Source organism: Thalassophryne amazonica, chromosome 5, assembly GCF_902500255.1.
Source record: "Thalassophryne amazonica chromosome 5, fThaAma1.1, whole genome shotgun sequence".
Taxonomy (NCBI): Eukaryota; Metazoa; Chordata; class Actinopteri; order Batrachoidiformes; family Batrachoididae; genus Thalassophryne; species Thalassophryne amazonica.
In genome coordinates, this window is record NC_047107.1 from 87,205,474 (window position 1) to 87,231,192 (window position 25,719).

Genomic DNA, 25,719 nt, shown 5'->3' on the forward strand with positions numbered 1-25,719 from the left:
TCCGCTGAGGCAATGAGATTATTCCGACTATTTACCCAGACAGACAGCAAATATGACAGAAGGAAGTACTTCTATGGACTTTTCGAGGCATTTTGTGAATGCAGAAACGCGCGGTCTTGTGTTATTAAACAAACGCACCCTCGCGCATGCTCCGCTGTGGAAACCGAGATTAGCTGCCTAATCAGTGGGTCAGAGTCTGACAATTTAGCCAGACTCACAACAATTATGAGTAAAGTAAGTACTTTTATGCATTTTTTGTGGTTTCTTGGGGCATTATGTGAGGGCAGAAATGCGCTCCAACCTCAAAACACACTTTTGTGACATAAACCCAACGCAACCTCTCTTCTGTGGCGTTTAATGGCAGCCGGCATCCTGTACCATTTGCAACGTTTACAGACATCACCCGATCAGAAATAAATTGATTCAAGCCCTTTGTAACCCGTTCTGGTGCGCAAGACAAGAAGCTTGTCAACGTAAGCAAAGTGACCAGCTCAGCCACTGCTGTAGAGAAACCCACGTGTGTAGTTTGTTTGGGTCCGGAAAGAGATTTATCATGTGACGCATTATGTCACAGCTTTGCAACCGAACAGAAAACCGACTGGTTACACCACAAAGGCTTTATTAAGTATATATAGTCTGTGATTATGAAAGCTGCTTCAGCACAAAACACTGTATTTTTTCCACAGGACATTGTATATTTTTTCAGGTTTGTCCAGCGCTCCTTTTCATGCATTTGGTAGTGTTGATGTGTTAAGCCTTCTGCACATTCACACAGAGTAAGAATGTGCAGAAACCAGGCCTACACTGCAAAAATGGTCATATCCAGATGCAGTCGGGAGGAATAGAGCCGTGGTCAGCCGTGTCAAAACACAGCCAGAGTGCCTTGTGCAAACCTGCACAATGCAGCCCGAACATATTTTAGACAACAGATCACACAAACTGCTGTCAGACGCCACCGACATTGAAGCTGTCACTCCCTCACTTACTCACCCACGCAATCACATCTTCATTTGTCCTCACATTACCAGCGCTCACTGACCTCTCATCAGGAGGAGGGTGCGCTGGCAGGAGTGTGTGGCTCTCATGTGACTGAGTGCGTGTATGTGCGTGCATAGAACAGGTAATCCAAACAGCATGCGAGTGTGTGGCCGAAATGTTCGCTCAGACGGTGCGAGATTTCATTCTGTCTGTTTTCAGACCACACCTCAATACTTCCTGACTGTGGCCGGATGTGTCATTCTAATGCAATTCGGCCTCAATCGGCGTATGTGTGACGGGGGTTCATTGTCACGAAAAAGCAGAAAACAATTGCACCATAAAACATCAAAAACATGGCATAAAGTGGAGCACAGAATTTTCACACTAATTTCTATGACACTATTCAGACATACCTTACATAAGTGGGTCCACAGCACATGTTCAACCTGCGTGTACACAACCAACAAAATGTAATTGAATACAACCCATAAACAAAATAAAAATGAAAACGAATGGAAAAAGACAAAAATTCACCTGGCTTCACTGCTTCACCTAAGGAAGCTTTGGTGTTTGTTCTCCACTTGAATGATTTGACAGATTGCATACACAACCATTAAAAACATCTGATTAGTTTATTTCATCTTGTTCCCCAAACACTCCCATGACCAATTAAGTGGCACAATACAACCCCCTTTAAATGGTGATTACTCACAGATTACGCACCTCGTAAATAGCCAAGTGGAGTTGTCCTTACCCCAAATGTGCTTGTACTATGCACCTATGACCTTGTGCCACAAATACTCATGGTAGTGCCCTTAAAGTTAAAAATTATGGTTATATAAGAAAGTCTTTAACATGTAACATATATTATCATATACCTATAAATGATACGCCAATATGATTGGATAAAACACTAAAGAATAAATAGCAATACACCCTTTTCGCGGACAGGTAATATTTTTCATACCACCCAAATAATCAGCCAATCCGGACACGATGACGAGGTGCGGTCAGAGGAACTGTGAAATACTGGTGAGTCACTATTAATAATTTCTTACGTGTCCAACCTCGTAGGTTGATTGTTAAAATTAAATTCGTTATTTCTAAAAGCCATCATAATTATTTATAGGAAAACGTTCTATTATTTTTCTAAGGTTTGAACTTTGAGTGTTTACACAGGAGAGAAAAGTGAGAAAATGTTAATGCCTGTTTGAGAAAAGTGTATAAAGTGTGTAGTGAGGGGTTTTACAGCCTTAAAACATCTATAATAATTGTAAAAAATAACGCTGACTACTTCGCAGATTTCGCCTATCATGGGTTATTTTTAGAACGTAACTCCCGTGATAAATGAGGGACCACTGTATATGATAAAATCGTTATCAAGTTGTTCACCAATGAATATGGCTTTTTACACCCTGACCATACGAGGTATGTTAGAAAACTATCCAACCTTTTTATTTTTTTTAAAAACTATATGGATTTGAATCATGTGCGCTTGCATCAGCCAAGCTTGAACCTTCGTGCGCATGCATGAGTTTTTTCATGCCTGTCGGTTGTGTCATTCGCCTGTGAGCACGCTTTGAGTGAGCAGTGGTCCACCCCCCTCGTCGGATTTTTATTGAAATGACCAGATCATTTCCAAAGTGAACGCTGTGTTGATCCGGGACATCGTCTGACTACCAGAGAAATGGCAGAAGATGTGGACATAGCACTTTTTCGGCACATTCCACTGTTACATAAGTTTTTGTCATGAAAAGACGAGCACAGGAATTCGCACGTCGGGATGGAGCCACTCATGGCACGGGACAAAAAGCAATGCCGTGATGAAGCCTCACAGGACATGTTGTGGCATGTCCAGCTCGTCCACAATTTCTCGGATAGTCACACGACTGAAAATCCACCGACAGCGGTCTGACTCTTCCGAATGGTGCAAATGCTGGGCATGTTATAACATGTCCTGTGAGACCAACACGGAGGTGCTTTTGTCCCGCGCCATTAGCGGCTCCGTGGCGAATTCCTCCGCTCCTCTTTCCATGACAAAAACTCCTGTAACAGTGGAATGTGCCGAAAAAGTGGTATGTCCACCTCTTCTGCCATTTCTGTAGTAGTCAGACGACATCCCGGATCAACACAGCGTTCAGTTTGGAAATGATCTGGTCGTTTCAGCCTGTCGATCGCCGCTCGGAGCGCGGCGTGCCATCCGCCATTGTGCGCCGTCTTTAAACCGGTTGTAACACTGCTTAATCTGTGTGATCCCCATAGAATCGTCCCTGAAATCCGTCTGAATCTTCGGAATGGTTTCCACCTGGCTGTCTCTCACAGTTTCTGGAAAAATTTGATGCAGCAAAGCTCCAAATCGTTCAGACATTTTCCTAACAATAAAAATCCGACGAGGGGGGTGTACCACTGCTCACTCAAAGCGTGCTCACAAGGCGAATGACGCAACCGACAGGCAAGAAAAAACTCACGCATGCGCATGAAGGTTCAAGCTTGGCTGATGCAAGCGCACATGATTCAAATCCATATAGTTTTTGCAAAAAATAAAAAGGTCAGATAGTTTTCTAACAGACCTCGTACACCCTGAGGCCATTCATTGGTGAACAACTTGATAACTGATAATATCATAAAATACTTGACATTTATAAGGTTTTAAGTCGGGATAGCATGACACCACATTTTAATGTCAGATTTAATACAATACTTGAACCTTTATTATCTGTAAGAATCATTATGTAATACGAGTCTGATTCCATTTTCCATCTTACAACAACTAATGTGATCATGAATACTACGTGTCTGGATGCCGATCAAAACATCGGATTGGCACATCTCTAGTTTTGAGTATGTTGCACCATGTTTGCCTCAGTTTATTTCTTGCGATGTTTGTAGAGTACTCTACGTACTCTATATTCAGAGCTGGTGATGCAGTAGAGTGTTGGCCAAACCTAATTTAAAACTCATAATATGTTTGTTTGACACACACGAAGACTAATCTATTTCAAATGTATACATTTCTGTATCAGAAAAAAAGTATACCAGACTACACCTGACAAAAACGGAAACTTCAATTCAAGTAAAAACAAAATTATTCAGTATTTAGGCCTAATGTATATTCAGTGAAGACAGTGCACTGACAAATAGGTAAGTCTCAAGCCATGAATAAAAGTGCAGAGCATTTTTCCAGCAATGCTTATGGCTGCAGACAGGGCCAGTAATTGAGTGGAGAGGGAGCTAAAATAAATAGGAAGAAATGGCTGCCACCTCAGCCGTGGCCCGGCTCCTACAGTATTGGGATTGTGGAGCACATTCCTCCTCGCCGCTGCTCCAATCATGACACAGGCATTCTTGTGCAAAGGGCCAGCTCCCACCTCCCTATGCAGAGTAAACAGGCTTTCTGAGTTCCCAACTTCAAACGCAGAGGACTTCCCCTCAGTGAGGCTTAAGACCGCTAGTGTGCTTCAGTCAGCGGCGAGCCCCCACCATGCCCACAGCCTGATCCCAAAGGAGCCCTGCTGTGTAGTAACAGCCGCCCAGGAGAGAGGCCCCAAGCCGACATGTGCCCACACGTGGCACTGTGCGGTAAGGTGGCAACGAGGCCAGCCAGAGCCGCCGCAGGTTAAAAATGGCATAGAGGTAGGCGACAGGCTACTTGCCATTAACCAAGAGTGGAAATGTACTGTGTCTGCTGTAAGGGGATTAATATCCATGCTGCACACACCCTTCCACGTATCTGCACACTGCAGGACACAAATATATGCTGTACAGACAGACAAAGAAAGAAATACAGTGATCGAGAAAATGTGCAGGAAAATCGGTTTAACATCCCAAACCGAAATGCCTACAAATGTAAGACAAGTATATTTTGTATTTAGTAACGTGATTCTTTTGGCCACTTCCAATTTCCTCAGGTTTTTGGTACCCCTGTTAAAGCAAGCCCTGCTTTTACAGTAAAGTGGCCAAGTGTACACGGTATTAAAGCTGTAATGAGCATCATTTTTGCATTAAAATATCAATTTCAACACTTATCTGTTTCTACTGCTGTGGCTGCCAGATTGTTCTACATACAGTTAGGGCCTACCCCAGCGGTCATAGGGCATGAGGCAGGGTACACCCTGGACAGGATGCCAATCTATCACAAACCCCAGGAATCAACGAGGCCTATCATTTAAAGGGGTGGACTTATTAAACATCCTCAAGCTCCCAATATTCTGATTGCAAGCATTCTACTGATGTGAACAAAATTTCTGCCTGAAATGGCTTGTTTTTAACTTTTGTGCTGTGCATTACAGAATACCATATCTAAATGGTAAATAGACTGCATTTATATAACGCTCTTCCTTGTGAAGTGCTTTACAATAAGAAGAAGAAGAAGAGGATCATATTTAACGTGGGTAGCCAACGAAAGCACGAAGCTTGTTTCCAGAAGGGCCCATGGCATGTGTCTCTCACTCCTCCCCAGCACTGTTGTTAAGAGTGCCAGTTGGGAGCATGGCTGCGATCGGGAAGCGAACCCAGATCGCTGGCACCCCAGTCCAAAGTGCAGACCATTACGCCACCATCTCCCTAATAATGCCTCACATTCTCCATGATGTCAGGGTGCTGCCACTCAAGGTGCTCACTACACACCGGGAGCAACTAGACGATTAAGGACTTTGCCCAAGGGCCCTTGATGATTTTCCGGTCAGGCTGGGATTTGAACCAAGGCTCCTCTGGTCGCAAGCCCAACAACTTAACCACTAGACCATCATCTCCCCTATATATGAAAAGTCTCTATTCGTCATATTCACAAAAATAGCAACCTGAAAATGTGCTTGCTGATCCCCTCAGTGTTTAAGTGGCATTTTAAGCTACACTCTATTATGTTTTTTAAACACCAAAATATGACTGCTGCATGTGCATTTAAAGTGGCAAAGCGGCATTGTGACAATGTGTAGATACTAAACTTTTTTTGTTGTTGCATGAGGCTTGGACACCTGACTGTGAACATGCACTCCTGTTGCAAAGTGCCAATCTAGCTCCATCCAGTATTATGTACTCTTTGGCCCATGAACAGCATACAGTAATGAGAATGTCTGTGACGCTCGCTGGCTTTGTACTTCAGTGAGATGCCAGAAGCAGTTTGAAGTAAGCCTTGAAGACCTGTGTACCAGGAAGACTTCTCTGTTTCTCTCCTCCACTTTATGAACTTGAATCCACACCAGCACATGCACAGATTACTAAGGAACCTCTGCAGCACTGACACAGTAAAACCAGCATTTACAGTCCACTGTGTTGCTGTAGAATCTGTAACATTTTGCAATTATGTAACTAAATGATTCAAATATACTGGACATCATCACTGGGACATACAATCCCTTTTGTTAATGCAGACTGATAGGTTTAGTGAGATAACACACCCTAATACAAGCATGTTTTTAAGGAAATTCATCTTTAAATGGCATTATTCCTTTAACTGTGATTCCCAAACTTCACCTGTCCAGTTGACCGTCTTAAGGTGCCTTGGCACTTGCAATCATTTAACCCCCACATTGCAGCGCAATGTGTCATGCCAATGTGACCCGCTGTGTCATGCTAGATGCAGCGCTTTGTGCCGCTGGACACTGTGTTATATAAAATAATAATTTAGTTGCAGATTAATCATTTACTCTCAGAGTTTGACTGATAAAACCACCTCTAATCGCTTCCGGAATCACAGAAGAATTTTCTACAGCTGCAGCTGTTCTCGTGCGCTTCATGACGTGGAGGATGCATTTGGAATCGTCCGAAAGGTAAACATTTATAATATTTATATTGTAATGGCTTGGTAAAACAGTTGAATTTTCATTCCTTCTTATGAGTATCAGTAAAATTATCTTTATGATAGACTTAACATCTCGTAATCATGCAGATGAGCTGTGACGCACTGACGCAATGACTCGCAGTGACAGTGTTTTTGAATTGTTTGCACAATGTTCACGTGAAATTCACATAATTAATGCGTGCCAGAGATTTTGAACATTTCTAAATTTTCTTTGCGCACTTGCATGAAGTCGTGCAGTTTCCAGTGGTTTCCAACAAGTTAACTCTCTGGCACGGTAGATTGCGTATCAGTGCGCAGATCAAATTCGTGCAAGTGTCAAGGCACCTTTACACAAAAAAAGTGTTCTGTCTGAATGAATCATTGCCTGATACACATAAGATCATTTTATTTTGTTTATTGTTGCTACACGTCTCAGATTATTCCTTTTACTGGACATCATAAAGCCTGTTTGCACCACTGGAACTCATGGGGCATTTTAGGGGGTCTGACACCTTTGCACCTGTCTCCACCACAGGGGCCACCATTGAAAGGCGATTTTCAAAGCCTGTTTGGGAGGCAAGATAAGTCCCTCCTCCCAGATAGGTACTTCAAAGTGACCCTGGGAAAACCGTTGAGTGGGGCTTGACACTGACTGGTCATTAAATCACACATGAAAGATGGCAAGAGACAAACACCAAACCAGACTGGCGAAAGGAGAGCAAGGGCAGAAGAAACTGTTGCAAAATTATTACAATGTTGCATATGTAGCTCCATGAGAAAGATGGGTTTTCACCACAATGGAGACACAACTGCTGACAAGGCCAATTAAAGAACCATCCTTTCAAATGTTTCTGACTTCTCAGAAGTACAATGAAGGCAAAAATAAGGTTGTGGAGATCTGTAGATGTATCTCGGAACATAATGCAAAGTTAATGGTATCTTATAGAAGAAGTTAACACATGAAGCAAAATGTTATTTAAAAAGTAAGCCATGTTTCAGTAATCTATGCTTCCATTTAAGCACGGTAGTTGCTGGTTGAGTTGCTGAATGCACATCAATAAGTGAGTTGTGGTTTATAATATCCCAATGAAAACATATAAGAAATGATCTAATCTGATATAACAGGTGGTTTTAATTTACAGATGAAAGGTTTCTAAAGAACCATTTATTGATTTAGCTATTTTAATTACAAGTGTTCTAAACTTTTTTTAAACAGTAATCAGAAATTCTGAGGTAACAAAGAACAACAAAAAACATTTCCAAGGATTTTCCTTCAGAAAACTGCTCTATAAATGAGCAGTCCTGTGACACGTTTCTGTTTTGTACAGATCAGTGATTTCTGCACCGATCTGTTTTGTAGAGATCAGTGGTTTCTGCCACTAGTCTTCCGTGTTTTGGCCCGACGCATTGTTCCTATTGGACAACGCGAAGCTACGTCACAGCTCAGAGCGTCGAAAGTTGGACTGGGTTGAACTTGTTATGGTTTTTGTTTTGTTCAATTAAAAAAACAAAGATTGGGTTTAACTTTGACTGCATCAGCCTGCCGACAAGCGGCAATGTGCGCTCCCTTCAGAAGCGTTGCTTTAGCTCGGCTTTTGACGCGACGCTTCTGACGCCTCTAAAAAGCGTCTCATTGAAAATAATGCTTTTTAGACCGATTCTTGACGCCTCTGACGCTTCCGACACATGAAAGGCCCATTAATCTGCAATAATGAGCTTGAAATAGCGCTGATCAAAATAATGAGGATAAAATTTATATCAGATTCCTGATTGGGATGCAACGTCTGATTTCATTCAAGTCTGAAACCACGTGATCAGGCCTGATTTCCGATCACGTGATCGGATCGGGACATCCCTACTGCAAACTATACTGATCTGTTTTAGAAGCCGTTTATATTTTAGTTTTCAAAACCTGTTGTGGGTGGTGTTTGGATCCTGCTTTCTTCTACCACCTCAAAGATCAGCAGTATCAAGATGGTTTACAACTGGTTGCCACAAAGTTCAACTCAACACAAAATATGCAAAAAGACTTTAAATGCATTTTTCAACCACTTAAACAAATTCAAAAGATTCTCTTAAATCCATCAAATTTAATTCTATTCCAAAATGTTACTCCAAAAACTCTAGTGTCCCTGATTTAGGCATTTCAACTTTATGTTTTGGGTTATAGTCTGTGCAGCCTCTGAATCACTTTAACAGCATGTGGCAGCTTTTAAAATGGCAAAACAGGGTTCATCACAACATTTTCCTCAGCTCACACAATACAAGCCATCTTTCATTAAAATGCAGTGGTCTGTTGCACGATGTGTATAAGTGTGTGTGATCAAAGCAGTGTGTGACCACAGCCATGAATACAACTATTACTTCTCTGTTGACATTTCAATTTACAGTAACCATGAATAATATTTGTTACAAAGAAGTCGTGCAGTTTCTGGGTTTGGAACTGACGACACATTTTCAGAGGAACAATGACTCAAAATTGGTCCACAAGACTACAAATTTTATTTCTCACAAATACACACACACTGTTCTGGGATCACAGGCATTCAGGCATTCCAGGACAAAGGTGCACTTGATTTAGTGCAGGCAATTTACTTCTTGTCAAGTAAGTGGATTTTCAACTCCCTAGGGCACCACAACAACCAACAACAACAAAACAGTGACAGTTTTAAGACAAAAGTAATATTCTTTGGTCCTTTTTCTTCTCCTTTCTTCTTCCTTGACAGAGCAGAAAATAAGCAGTGACAGCAGAGACGGTGGCAGCTTCATGACCAGCCGTGCACTGTGGGAAGACACTGGCTGAGGACTTTCACAGAGTTAAGATGGCATGCAGCTTTGTGGTATTGTGTTGAAATGTGGTTAAGAATTTAAAGGTGTGTGTTCATGTTTAAACCAAAGCTTATGAAACAACTAAAATTCTCTTGAGAACCTTTTGGCTTAAGATTTGAACCAACACTTTGGATTAAATTATTGCTAACAATTATGAGTTCTTGGTTACCAGTGTCTAAACACATCAATATGAAAATTTAAAAATAAACAGATCATACTGAAATATACATATTCAAAGTTACTTTATCACGTAGAAGAGAAAAAAAAACTCATGACTCTGATGAAGATGTGACTTTCACATCTAAACGATAGTCCTTTTAGTATGTTTTCAGCACTTCAATAACATTTTTCAGCACCTATTTCTGTGTTGCACCAGCTGTTTTACTCTTCTACAAGTCAGTCCTACATGGTTGCACCGAATTTTTTTGTGCTATACAGAAGCGCGGAGAACTCTCCTCTTTTGTTTTACTTTATCATGTGCAATAATTATTAATTGTAAGTATTTCGTAGCACTGCATTTTAATATTTGTCCTGTTTTATGTCGTACAGTGCATTCTTCTTCGCTTTTTCCACATTTTATGTTACAGCCTTATTCCAAAAATGGAGTAAATTCATTTTTTTCCCCTCAAAATTCTACTCACAACACCCAGTAATGGAAACATGAAAAAAGATGTTTTGAAGTTTGGCAAATTTATCAAAAATAAAAAACTAAGAAATCATATGAACATAAGCATTCACACCCATTGCTCAATACTTTGTTGATGCACCTTTGGCAGCAATTAGAGTCTCAAGTCTTCTTGAACATGATGCCACAAGCTTGGTGAACCTATCTTTGGGCAGTTTTGCCCATTCCTCTTTGAGGCACCTCTCAAGCTCCATCAGGTTGGATGGGGAGCGTTGGTGCACAAACATTTTCAGATCTCTCCAGAGATGTTCAATCAGATTCAGGTCTGGGCTCTGACCGGGTCAATCAAGGACATTCACAGAGTTGTCTTGAAGCCTGATATCTTGATACAAAAGATAATGATAGAGGCCACTGTGCTTATTGGGACCTTAAAAGCAGCAGAAATGTTTCAGTACCTGTTCTTGAGAGATTTCATCAGCACCTAAAGGATAAAAGGGATGTAAGAAATGCCAGTCTGGCAACATCAGTGGAATTGCTTGGTATTTGGGAAAAGGCAGCCATACCAACAATGCCACAAAGACACATGCCACTGAAAAAATTGAGAACATTCACAAGAACTGGCTTCTGCTGAAAAAAAATGAAGAAAATTATAAACCCAGCAGAGAAGAGAGCAGTAGTTTGTTGAAAACTTGGACTTGCGCTTTGATGTTGCTCATAATTAGTTTAGTTAGCCATGACCAGAATGAATGAAGATAAACAGTTTCTTATAGACCAAAGGACAGCCAGAAAGCTGTTTATTGCAAGCAAGGATAAAGAATTGGAGAAAAAAACAAGACCGAAGAGAAGTACAAGAAAGAAAAGAAGAAGAAAAGAGAAACAGAGCAGCTATGTCAACACCATCTGTGAGCAACTACAAGCAAGAAGACCAAGATTTCCAAACTGAAGACAGCAATTCTGATATGTCTGATGACAAATACAAGCCAGCAGGAGAGAGGGAAAAGATGGCCATAAAAACTCCAAAAGATATGAAAGCACAGAAACTTTTGACAGTTGATGTTACTAGAACACTAGATCGAAACAAGACATCAGATCATCAAGCATTACGACTTATGGTACCAATGGCTGCAGCTCTTGGTTGCAGCCCAGATTCAATTTCACTGTCCCACAGTACGATTCAAAGGTGACACAAGTGAACCAGAAGAGAAGTTGCTGCATCTATTAGAGCTGAATTTGCTCCAACATATCCAATTGTAGTTCACTCTGATGGGAAGATACATCAAGGGATATCTGGTGGAAAAAGTACTAGTATTACTAAAGTACTAAATTGATCACAAATTATTTAAATGATTCATTCATTTATTACATTTCAAATCTTTCTCAGTAAAACGTCAGCAAGAGCAAACAAAATGATTAGTGTCCATTTAGCTCCCAGACCATGGGTATTTTACACTGGTATTTTACACAGTTTCAGGATTGAACAGTCAAATGGCTCTTTGGAGATAATACTCTCTTTTTCCATTATTACATCTCAGGAAAATGTCTATCTGCATTCAGATTTCAGGGAATGCTAACTGATGCACAAACTACTGAAGCTGATCTCAGCAAATCTGCCTCCAGGCCACTTCTGTTGGGAGAGGTACGACTCCGGTATAGCAAATGAAAACACGTACAAAAGACCCAGTAAAACACAAATGGAGCCTCATTAAACTCAAGCTTTATGTGCTGGTTAAATTTCAATTTGACCTCCTGCTGGAGTATTTAACATCAAAGTCAGTGTTTCCCACCTCAGTCCAAGCCTCTGCTCTCATATCTTGTTGCACACATCACTTACAAGGAGCCACGTTTGTATGATTTTTACTGTGAACAGCCTTTCTCCAATGGATGGCACCAATAAAATGTAGAAAATTAAATAATGCATTGAGGGAAATTTTTTTTTTAAAGCAATCACATTTTCATTGTCAAGGAAGTCAGCAGAATGTGAATTTAATGTAATAAAGAATCAGACAAGAAGTTGTAGTCAAAGCACAACATCCGTGCCTGCAGATCTGATATCAATTAAAGCAAATAGTTTTTTTGTTTTGTTTTGTTTTTAATATTTAATTATCCGCACTAAGGAGCGCTTCATTCAGAGACTGAAATGAAAACTTCATCTTCACCAAAAAAGCTATCACCTCCCACCTATTCCGGATTCCAGAGAACTGTTACTGTGTGACAAAAGTTGCCCCAAGAAGACAACTGCTGCTGCTGCTGCTACTACTACTACTACTACTACTACTACTACAACAACAACTATTAGGAAAAATGAAGAGGTAAAAAGTTCAAAAGTAAAAGAAGAGAGCAGAAAGTATGACACCAACCTTTTAGCGCACTTGCCAATGAAATGTCTGGCATTTCACTGGCAAGTAGGGAGGGAGACTACTACCATTACTACTACTACTACTACTACTATTACTAAAGTGCTCAATAGCCTATGTCACTCTGTGTATGGCAAAGTATGTGAGCTAAGTTGGCTAAATTCTGCAGCACAAAAGTGTCTCTCCCCTTTACTACTAGTACTACTGCTACTACTACTACTACTACTACTACTACTACCATGCACAATAGCCTATGTCACACCCTGTATATCAAAGTATGTGTGTGTCAATTTTGGCTCAAAAACAAGGTGCCGCTTGGACAGCAGAGGGACAAAGACACACACATACAGTCGTCTCTTAGTGTAGCATATAGAGAAGATAATTCTGTTATACCATCATAAATATTTCTCTCTGGCCTTGGAATTTCATCAGTACTGTCAAAAACTGAACCCCTTCCACCATGTTTAATTCATACTGGCTCTAAAGTATTTGAGTGCAACTGGTATGACCTTGAGTTAGACCCTTCAAGGTCATCCAATGTCAAATGTCATGTGACCAACAGCAAGCTGATTTATTTATGATTTGTTCATGTTGCCCATGATTAAATATGACTGTGAAGCTTGATTTACAATCTTTGAGATTCACCACAGTGGTACACCCAGGTGGAAATCGAACCTCACAAGAAATAATTTTGTGCGACTGTGACTAAGAATTGCTAAATCAACTTGTGGGTGAAGGTCATAAAAAGCCAGCACAACACATTTTCAAAGTTCAGTATTACAGTGATAAAATAAAATGTCACATTTCATACGAGGTCTGTCAATAAAGTATAGGTCCTTTTTATTTTTTTCAAAAACTATATGGATTTCATTCATATGTTTTTACGTCAGACATGCTTGAACCCTCGTGCGCATGCGTGAGTTTTTCCACGCCTGTCGGTGACGTCATTTGCCTGTGAGCACTCCTTGTGGGAGGAGTCGTCCAGCCCCTCGTCGGAATTCCTTTGTCTGAGAAGTTGCTGAGAGACTGGCGCTTTGTTTGATCAAAATTTTTTCTAAACCTGTGAGACACATCGAAGTGGACACGGTTCGAAAAATTAAGCTGGTTTTCAGTGAAAATTTTAACAGCTGATGAGAGATTTTGAGGTGATACTGTCGCTTTAAGGACTTCCCACGGTGCGAGACGTCATGCAGCGCTCCCAGGCGCCGTCGTCAGCCTGTTTCGTCAGCGCGCCGGCTGTGTCCCGACACGTGGACCCGTCCGCATGTCTTTCATTAAAAACAAATCTCCTTTAACATTGGAATATCCGGATAAAATGCTGAAACCGACTTCTTCTGAAACTTCTCTGTTCTCTCACGACGTCCTGGATCAATAGAGCCTGAAATGTGGAGGTTTTCAGCTTGAAACAGGCTGATGACGGCGCCTGAGAGCGCTGCGCGACATCTCGCACCGTGGGAAGTCCTTAAAGCGACAGCATCACCTCAAAATCTCTCATCAGCCGTTAAAATCTTCATCGAAAACCAGCTTAATTTTTCGAACCGTGTCCACTTCGATGTGCCTCACAGGTTTAGAAAAAATTTTGATGAAACAAAGCGCCAGTCTCTCAGCAACTTCTCAGACAAAGGAATTCCAACGAGGGGCTGGACGACTCCTCCCACAAGGAGTGTTCACAGGCGGATGACGTCACCGACAGGCGTGGAAAAACTCACGCATGCGCACAAGGGTTCAAGCATGTCTGACGTAAAAACATATGAATGAAATCCATATAGTTTTTGAAAAAAATAAAAAGGACCTATACTTTATTGACAGACCTCGTATATTCATATATGAGCTTAGTGGCTCAAATGGCCAAAAAATTCAAACGGTACTATATGTTTAATGCTGCAAAGTTCTTTCCTAGATTCATTACCGAGAACATTAAGGTATATTGAAAGTTATTAATTTTCACTGGCTTGGCATTTAACCATCCCCTAACAGGTGTGAGGGCCCGCGGTTGGGAAAAGGGCAGCAGATTACAAGATTTCTAAATATAAATTGCCTTCAAGTCGATAGTTACCTCAGGAGTGTTCACTGCCAGTTTCCATTCCAAGTCAATAAGCAACACTGACACGAACTGTAACTGCTTCATATTCACACCAATCCCTTACCGACGCCAATTACGAGCAACAAAACTGTGATTAATGCAACATGGTGGCAGACAGCTACATTTTAATAAACCTCATTTAAGATGCTGATGAAAGATGAAGGCTGACATTCACGTTCTGCTGCACCACTTGTGCTGACTTTTAATTCGCTTTAATTCATGATATTCTGACCTTTAAACCCATCTAAACCAGAATTCCTCACCCCCTGATGCCCTATCATAACAACAACAAAAATTATGAGTCAGCCACATGCAAAGACCAAATCAAGGCCTCCACAACACAGATTTTATTCTCCTGTGCATATAATGGCTGCTTCAAGTATTTTGGAGAAAAAACAAATGTACTGAGAAAATATGAAAACCACTTACTGCATACGCAAGCCAGACTTCTCCCACAATACGAGTACTAACAAATAAACAAACACACAATACAGCTGTTTAACTGTGACCAACATAAACGGAGAAAAAAATATATATCAGCCATATGTGTGGGGCATTGAGTTGTAGAATTTCTTATGGTCAATCCAGGCTGTGATCAGGTTGGTTTGCCTGGTCTTGGAGTCCGGTACTGTCAACCAGTAGCTCGTGCATTGACCCTCTTGTATTGTTTGCAGTGTCCTTCTGAGCTGTACTCATGTGCCTATTCAAATTGGTTGCTATGATGCCTGAGAGGAGCGTCCACATTGTGGAGAGGCGGGTAATTGGCCAGTAGTTTGAGGATATCGTACTCTTGTGGGGATCCTTCATAATCAGGATTGTTCTGCCCTGTGTTGGCCAGTCTGGGTCTGCTGATCGTAGCCTAACCATCTGTGCTGCCTGCACTCATGGAATGCTGTTAGCTTCTTCAGCCAGTAGGTTTGGATCATATCCGTTCCTGGCGCTGTTGAGTTCTTTATGGCTGAGACTCATTGTTGCATGTCTGCCACTGTGAGATCAATAAAGTCTTATCTTATCTCTTATCTTCATTCATTCACAGCAGCGTTTACCACAGCCAGTCGACTCTTCAGCATTCTGTACACAATGAAAAAGGTCCACCAAGATAAAAAATTAAAATAAAAAATAAAATAATGTTAAATTACTCTGTTTCTGACCAGCATCACACTGTGCAGTACCGAACCAAACTACTGGGTGGAAACGGGGCTGTCGGCATACGCTGGATAATCGTCAAGGTGTGACAGCTGCATTTTAAACATCTGTGGTCCCAACTCAAATGAAGCACATCCATGCAAGATAATTTAATTAAATTTAGTTGGGACATATTTATGAGATGGAAATCCTGTTCAAAACGTAAATGAGTTCATCCAATGAGTCAGTTTTTTGATTGTACTTTTTCTGGGTCAGGCTCAAAACCTTTCAATCAGTCCTCATATATGGACCTGCAATAGACTGGTTGGCTATCCAGGGTTTACCCCACCTCTCGGCCAGTGATCGCTGAGATAGGCTCCAGCCCCACAACAAGCGTGTATAGAAAATGAAGACATGAAGTAATTTCTGGTGTACTCCCATTGTGACCAGAGGAGTCCAATCTCGAGATCATAGATAAGCAACAAACACAAAGATGGTGCAGGTTTTTCTTGCAACCAATTGTCTCAGCAGGTGGTTTTACTGATAAGCTTCTCTCCATTTGTGAAATCACCTGCTGAGGTGACTGGTAGCAAGAAAAACCTGCACCGTCCTGGCCCTTAATGACACTTTGCTGCCCACCCCTCCTCTAGATCATCACGTCCCCAAAGGCACACAAGTAACTGGGCTCCACATCCACCCACCCAAACCAACACCCAGTCCATACAAGTATATAACAGAGTAGCAACGAGAACATATCCCTGAGGGGTGCCAGAATTCACCGGAAAGAAGTCAAGAGGCTCTTCCCTAACTCTGTACAGCACTCAGCATACATATGAACGTACTATGCCTCGGAATAATACCAATAAATTTTGTCACGCATAGTCTACACTGATTCATACTAATGAGATTACTCTCTGAGTGTTATACAGCCATAAAGCTGCGATTGTCTCTGACTATGATCTGTGTTCCAATCAGTACTGGCTAAATTTTACAACACAATGTTCTTTTCTTTCAATTTTAATCATTTAAGCATGTGGGATTAGATCAAAAATACTGATTCTTTTAAGGTGGTGTTTTCACATGTTTGACTTGGACTGTAACGCCTCTCATCTTTCAGCTCACACACACACACACACACACACACACACACAAACAAAACATCACTAATCCATAAGACTAAAACTGGGTTATTTCTTTGATGTGCATGGTGTAATTTCGAGACATATTATGGACAGCTGTATTGCAGTTTTCACTTCTTTCACAATACAAACTGCTTGAGTCTGGCAATGAAAACTAAAGAGTTGCAACACCCTGGAAAGCTTAACACTCAAATCTGATTTTCTGCCCAGCAAACAACTGCAGTGCCTTTCATTCCCTTTGAATTTGTATTTGTTTGGAAACAAATTGCCGATGTGTGTACGGATGCGTGGATCACAACAAGAAAAGAATTTTAAGTATGTGGCTGAATGCTCATGCTGGCAGGCACAGTGGATGGAAAGACAGAAGAAAGCTATGCTGACCCTTCCAGCTGCCATGTCACATAGCAGAAAGATGATTCACAGCGAGCCGGCACACAACAGAAGCAAGTAGTTTTTTTTTTTTTTTTGCTTCAAAATATTGCTCAATGCTCCCAAGGTCTTTTCCAACCTCCTGATTCTTGGTGTAAGTCACTAATTATCACCAGGTTTCAAATGGAAAGAACCTCATGTTGTGGTTTAAGATAAATGCTGAACCCAAAAGTGCAGACAACAAAAACACTGTTTATTGGCTGAGCCAGGTGAAAAACATACAACAGTTTGTGAGAACAGTGGGCTATCCAAAAACGCAGTGGAGGCAAAAGTCCAACTGACAGCAGGGAGAACAACTAGATGAGCGCAGGTAACGTCTACAGACCATAGGAATACTCACAATACAAGACGCAGAGCAGACAAGGGAAAGGAAATGACCATAACAAAGGCAAACAATGAACTGCCGAGGGAACAACACAACAGGTGTGCTTAGATACAGAAATAACTAAGGAGAACAAGTGCACAAAACAAAGGCAGGAAACAAAAACACATGTGGAGCGACCACACGCCGACACATTCAGGATTGAAACTTCTAATGACAAGAGGAAATGTGGAAAACATCTCCATAATCTGTCATTTTATCATCACTGATTTCACAGCGAGCTTCACTAAAAGCTTCATTACATTCATACCGATTCTGCTGTTGCCGCTAAACAGGATGCAAAAAATGCATGGTTTATCTACGGACTTCGGGTTCTTAGGGTGCAGGATTACTTTGTGTTCCTAGGGTGAATAAAAAGTCTGTGGGTCTGCTTTGTGGAATGATCTCCCTGTGTCAATAAAACTGTCAGATTCTGTAGAGACTTTCAAGTCCAGACTTAAGATGCACTTATTTTCCCTTTCGTATGGCTAGCATACTGGCATAGTATGTTACTCTGCTTTTTACTCTTTTAAGTTCACTTTATTATTAAACAGAGTGGGCCATGGCCTCAATTTTATCTAAAGCCTGGGTCTTTTAGTGAAGCTTAGGGCTAGTGGCCGGTGATCACCTTAGTATTTCTTCTGTTTTCTTGTTGCTAAATGCTGATAAATTATACTGTATTTGTTGTCATTCTGTCGCCTGATTCTGTTTTTTCTTTCTGTTTGAGGTGCGGCTCCATCCAGAGATGGGAGTGGGTGTTTTTCGTCTGCAGGCCTCCAATCTTGTGCACCAGCATGGACTCCCAAAATCTCCCAAAATTTCCTGTATAATTTCCTGTATTGTCTATTGTGTCGGTAGCATGACCCAAGCAGAGGGTCACCCCTCTGAGTCTGGTCTGCTTGAGGTTTTGTCCTCAAATCATCAGAGGTAGTTTTTCCTTACCACTATCACTTGTGTGCTTGCTCTAGGTGTTGGTAAGGTGATGGCCTAGTGGTTAAGCATTGGGCTTGAGACCAAAGTATCCTCGGTTCAAATGTCAGCCTGACTGGATAATCACTAAGGGCCCTTAGACAAGGTCCTTAATCCCCCCGGTGTGTAGTGAGTACCTTGCATGGCAGCACCCTCACATCGGGGTGAATTATATGTATGTGAGCACCTAATGCAAATGGAACAGCGCTATATAAATGCAGTCAATTTACCATTTGGTAAGGTTAGACCTTACTTGTGTGAAGTGCCTTGAGGCAACTTTGTTGTGATTTGGCACAATATAAATGAAAATAAGTTGAAATTGAAATCTTGTGCTGCAGCGCATTTGAGCATTGGGAGTCTGCAAAAGATGTCAAAGCTCCAGTGGTGGAATTAATTCCTTACACGCAGAGGATACTGAGTGTTTCCACCAACCTCTGACATCGCTGAAATGACTTATCTTTACACAACATTAGGGGAGTCATTCTCTCCAACTCCACAACCCAAATCCCTGAGAAGCTTTAGTGCATTTGAATGCATCGCATCGTACAAACAGAAGTCAGATTTACAAGTCTTATTAACAGCCTTAAAAAAGAATCAGCGCCGACACGTGAAAAATAGACATTCATGTACATGTAGAGGGAAACTACTACAAGCTGAGAGGGATAAAATAAAAACACATTGGCTTCTCTGTGGGATTCATTTGTCCTAATCATTCAAACACAGCCCATTTGCTTTACAGTTCACCACAGAAAAGAGAGCACAGCTCCTTTTGGCAACAAATGTTATAAATGCAGGAACAAATTACATTAAATCTCAGCTAAAGTGTGTAAAAGCCAAGCAGTTTGAAGGGAAATTCATTTATTGAAATGAAACAAAAGTCTTAACATTCCTAAGGGCCCCTTGACACATAACACGATTTAAGTCGACTAGCGCACAAAGGAGGAATTGCATGCCAACTGTGACAAATCGGAGCTGCCTCTAACGTCTTGTACACCTGTTGCTGCAACTATTTGGGCACACCAGCAGCTGAAAGACAGAGTGTGCGCTGTGAGAGCCCATTCGACCCCTCCTGCGGCAGGTGTCGGAAAAAGTCCAGGTGACACACACAAACATCTAACATCACTCGCTTGGCACTTAAAAAATGTGTGGCCATTCACGCTGTTAACACGAAAACAGTCAGCAAATGATCACTTTCGAGCTGGATGTGAAATTTGTTGAAGTGCCCCTGTTGTGGGCTGGGGTGTTTGGCTGGCTTTGTTTTTGTTTTCTGTTTCTCCCACCAGGTGGTATGCGTTCAGGACTGAGTGGCTGACGTGGGGCTGAGTTTGAGGACCTCACCCTGATCACCTGTGGCTTGTTATCATGTGCAGTTCATCAGGACTCACAGCTGTGGTGCATCTGTCTTGATCAAGGCATGTTGCATTTAAACCTGGAATACACAGTGTGTATTTGCCAGAGACTCGACTTTGTGACCAGACGTGTGAGATCGACGTCGGGAGAACAATCTCACCACTACGGACGCAGAGGCCGCTCCAGGTTTGACGCCACGGTCTGTGAAAGAGGATTGGGTGAGGTCTCACACTCTTCAGCACACTTCCTGAGGTATTTTGGTTTTTGTGACTTTCATGAAGTAAAGTCAGTAAATTTGGTGTCCCTCACACCTCGTTATATTGAGCTGTTATGCTATACTAATCGTCTAAATCAGCTTCTACTGCAGTGGAGTTTTGAACTGAGTTATTCCGTGCCTGCAGGGAGAGAAGCTGATTTTACATTTAGGCCAGGAAGTGTTTTGCTGATTGTGTGCACCTTTGAGCTGTCTCTCTGTGTGGAGAGTGTTGGACTCACCTTACGGTTTCTTCTTTCACAGACTCGGTTTGTTGCGGCCACCTGGGGGGTGTCGGCGGGGTCCTTGGGTCCAAAATTGCTGTGGCTCCGGTCCTTTTGCGCTGCTGGGAGCACGCCGTTTTTCCACCTCGCCAGACCGTTGACTTTTGGGTTATTATCACTTAATACACTATGTTAATTAAAACTTGTTTTCCTTTGAACCGTACTCTGCTTCTTTTATGCTGGGTCCTGTCAAACGCTGGGTCGATTCTCCGCCCGCGTCCGACACATAACAGCACCCATGAGTGTGGCTTTGTAAAAAGCCACACACATGTGGCCTGCATGTGTGCGCATGTGTCGTGCTCGCCACCCCCCTGAAACACGTGGCGTACATGTGATTTGCCCCCCCCCCGCTGCCCCAAACGCTTGTGGCGTGCCGGAGGGGAGGCACACTTGCATAAAATGCTGATATATATGCTGCACAGACATGGGGTGGTGGCCAAGTGGTTAATGCGCTTGGTTTCAGTTCAGAAGGTTCCGGGTCGAAATCCCACCCCTGCGACTTTTCTCCATGTAATGTGGAGTTGCGCGAGGAAGGGCATCCGGCGTAAAACCTGTGCCAATTCAACATGCAGATCCACCTTGGATTTGCTGTGGCAACCCCGAGTGCAAACAAGGGAAGGGACTTACTTATAGACACGATCACATGGCGGCCGGACAGGCAGGTTTGTAAGTTGGAGAGGAAATGGCGTCTCACTAATTTAGAAGATCTTCACTTAGCCTGGAAAAAGAGTCTGTTGTTCTATTAAAAAGCCTTCAGTAAAGCTAGGACATCTTACTACTCATCACTAATTGAAGAAAATAAGAACAACCCCAGGTTTCTTTTCAGCACTGTAGCCAGGCTGACAAAGAGTCAGAGCTCTATTGAGCCAAGTATTCCTTTAACTTTAACTAGTAATGACTTCATGACTTTCTTTGCTAATAAAATTTTAACTATTAGAGAAAAAATTACTCATAACCATCCCAAAGACATATCGTTATCTTTGGCTGCTTTCAGTAATGCTGGTGTTTGGTTAGACTCTTTCTCTCCGATTGTTCTGTCTGAGTTATTTTCATTAGTTACTTCCTCCAAACCATCAACATGTCTATTAGACCCCATTCCTATCAGGCTGCTCAAGGAAGCCCTACCATTAATTAATGCTTCGATCTTAAATATGATCAATCTATCTTTATTAGTTGGCTATGTACCACAGGCTTTTAAGGTGGCAGTAATTAAACCATTATTTAAAAAGCCATCACTTGACCCAGTTATCTTAGCTAATTATAGGCCAATCTCCAACCTTCCTCTTCTCTCAAAATTCTTGAAAGGGTAGTTGTAAAACAGCTAACTGATCATCTGCAGAGGAATGGTCTATTTGAAGAGTTTCAGTCAGGTTTCAGAATTCATCATAGTACAGAAACATCATTAGTGAAGGTTACAAATGATCTTCTTATGGCCTCAGACAGTGGACTCATCTCTGTGCTTGTCCTGTTAGACCTCAGTGCTGCTTTTGATACTGTTGACCATAAAATTTTATTACAGAGATTAGAGCATGCCATAGGTATTAAAGGCACTGCGCTGCAGTGGTTTGAGTCATATTTATCTAATAGATTACAATTTCTTCATGTAAATAGGGAGTCTTCTTCACAGACTAAGGTTAACTATGGAGTTCCACAAGGTTCTGTGCTAGGACCAATTTTATTCACTTTATACATGCTTCCCTTAGGCAGTATTATTAGAAAGCATTGCTTAAATTTTCATTGTTACGCCGATGATACCCAGCTTTATCTATCCATGAAGCCAGAAGACACACACCAATTAGTTAAACTGCAGGAATGTCTTACAGACATAAAGACATGGATGACCTCTAATGTCCTGCTTTTAAATTAAGATAAAACTGAAGTTATTGTAATTGGCCCCACAAATCTTAGAAACATGGTGACTAACCAGATCCTTACTCTGGATGGCATTACCCTGACCTCTAGTAATACTGTGAGAAATCTTGAAGTCATTTTTGATCAGGATATGTCATTCAATGCGCATATTAAGCAAATATGTAGGACTGCTTTTTTGCATTTGCGCAATATCTCTAAAATTACAAAGGTCTTGTCTCAGAGTGATGCTGAAAAACTAATTCATGCATGTATTTCCTCTAGGCTGGACTATTGTAATTCATTATTATCAGGTTGTCCTAAAAGTTTCCTGAAAAGCCTTCAGTTAATTCAATATGCTGCAGTTAGAGTACTGACGGGGACTAGAAGGAGAGAGCATATTTCACCCATATTGGCCTCTCTTCATTGGCTTCCTGTTAATTCTAGAATAGAATTTAAAATTCTTCTTCTTACTTATAAGGTTTTGAATAATCAGGTCCCATCTTATCTTAGGGACCTCATAGTACCATATCACCCCAATAGAGCGCTTCACTCTCAGACTGCAGGCTTACTTGTAGTTCCTATGGTTTTTAAGAGTAGAATGGGAGGCAGAGCATTCAGTTTTCAGGCTCCTACCAGCTCCCAATTCAGATCAGGGAGACAGACACCCTCTCTACTTTTAAGATTAGGCTTAAAACTTTCCTTTTTGCTAAAGCTTATAGTTAGGGCTGGATCAGGTGACCCTGAACCATCCCTTAGTTATGCTGCTATAGACTTAGACTGCTGGTGGGTTCCCATGATGCACTGAGTGTTTCTTTCTCTTTTTGCTCTGTATGCACCACTCTGCATTTAATCATTAGTGATTGATCTCTGCTCTCTTCCACAGCATGTCTTTTTCCTGATTCTCTCCCCTCAGCCCCAGCCAGTCCCAGCAGAAGACTGCCCCTCCCTGAGCCTGGTTCTGCTGGAGGTTTCTTCCTGTTAAAAGGGAGTTTTTCCTTCCCACTGTCGCCAAGTGCTTGCTCACAGGAGGTCATTTTGACCGTTGGGGTTTTTCTGTAATTATTGTACAGCTTTTGCCTTACAATATAAAGCGCCTTGGGGCAACTGTTTGTTGTGATTTGGCGCTATATAAACAAAACTGATTTGATTTGATTTTATTACTGTACATCTGTGACCATGGGTCATTTACAGAGGAACAGTTGGTTCATACTTACATACTTATATACTGTCCGCTTGATAAGAGGGATTCAATAAAATGGTGGTTTTTATGGTGTGTGGTTTTATATTTTTTTTTAAATACGTCTACCTCCTTGTTGATTTCAGGCATTTTTTTTCGCACCTTTTACAGGCCAGTGATGGTAGTGCAGTGGTAAAGTTTCTGGCTAGCAATCAGAGCTTTTGTAAATTGCAGGTTCAAATCCCGTGGGTGGCATGTATTTTTTCTCACAGCAGCTGCGCAATGTGGTTACACAGGCTCCAACTGCTCACACTGTGTTCCGGCTGCAACGGTTTTGTGCATGCTGGTGCACAACACCATCGCATGCATGAAACCGTTGCAGCAGGATAGTTCTTGGCTGCCCGTCAGCTCGATGTTTTCGTGGTTCGTTCATATGAGCTGTTACACCGTGATTCGCCCTGATTTGTACTTATTCGTACTATGTGTGAAGGGACCCTGGAGTAAGACATTACAAAGGTCCATATTCTTAGTTTTGATATGCAAGCAAATACAAAAAAATTTTAAGAAACATTGTTAACCCCCTGGAATCTTGGGTATAACCGGGTGTTTTTGACTACTTTTGGTTTTACCTTCATAATTTACCTTAAAAACTGTTTACCTTGCCTTGTTTGGTGTCAATTGTTTCAGCACAACCTCACCTGTGTGACTTTACAGGTTTTCTTTCATTCTGGCATACTGCATTAAAACAGTGACCTTAAATTCACCCCAAAACCTAAAATTTGATTCAGGAAAAAAGTGAGTTTTTTTTACCGTGAAAACCTGAAATATGTTTAACAAACCATTTTTTATAAATTACAATGCAAATATAAATTGCAAATTTCAAAAACAAATGTAGCATGGAGTCGGGAGAGAAAGGCAGATGAAGTCCCCGTCATCAGCGGCCTCTGAGAAATCTTGGAAATCGTGGTGGAAATCGTCAACCTGATTTCCACCCTCTGTCAACTCGTCCTGCATGGTGACCTTGAGCCTAGCTGTTGGCAGGCTTTCACTGATAACAGTCCCCACAGCCTAGCGTCTGCTGAAGAACTCACCTCTTGCTACTCCTCAGAATCATTTGATGATTTCTTTGCTAATCCAAAATGTGTGAGATTTCTCTGTTTTCTTTTAGACATGATGACGGCAAACATGCAGCCTGGATAATGGTCCAAAACAGGGCTCTTTATTTTTCGTTTCTGATGTCTGATTTAAAGTGACATTTATGTCATAGCACCCCCACATTAAAGTGAAATGGTGATAAATCGCCCTCATGCGCAAATCATACCCTAATAATAGCCTAATTTTACACATGATCGATGATTGCGATAATACAATAAAAATAAGACACAAAACAGAAATGCATGGGGAAAAACAGCATTCTGGCAATATTTTAGGGACCCCCCCCCCTTTCCCAGCTCCATATTCTTCCATCCATCTGGGTGACAAATATAAATCCCCATTTTTCCTTTAAAGTCCTTTTAAAGTAAAGATAAGCAACTTCTGTTTATTTTTCTTTCAGCTCGCTTTTGTTTCAGCTCCCTTTTGTGCTAAAAATGTGATTTTCCTGAGTGAAACTCATCTTTAAACTCTTGTACTGCAGCGGGTGAATCACTAACCTGGGCGGCATGTCAGATAACAGGAGGTCAGGTTTCAGGGACATACTGAAGAGCCGTTTACTCTCACTATAATTGTCATTTCCCCGGGATCCACACACACTCATCTGTCAGCGTGTGTGTGTGTGTGTGTGTGTGTGTGTGTGTGTGTGTGTGTGTGTGTGTGTGTGTGTGTGTGTGTGTGTGTGTGTGTGTGTGTGTGTGTGTGTGTGAGAGAGATGAAAAACCACTGGGATCAGGGTTCAAGCTAGAACCATTTTAGTGACGGGATGAACTTTTTTTTCAGCCACACGAGGAATTGAAGTATTTTCAGTTGTTGCGTTCCAAACCCAGGAGGCTTTATGTGAATTACTCTTCAGGATTGTATCAATCAATCAATCAATCAATTTTTTTTATATAGCGCCAAATCACAACAAACAGTTGCCCCAAGGCGCCTTATATTGTAAGGCAAGGCCATACAATAATTATGTAAAACCCCAACGGT

The 25,719-nt window shown here is 41.5% G+C and overlaps 1 protein-coding gene across 2 annotated transcripts in view; it reads right to left on the reverse strand.

Annotated features, from left to right (window-relative positions):
* Positions 1-25,719, reverse strand: part of adamts3 (ADAM metallopeptidase with thrombospondin type 1 motif, 3) — a 554,270-nt gene that overhangs the window by 373,667 nt on the left and 154,884 nt on the right. The window lies entirely within an intron of this gene.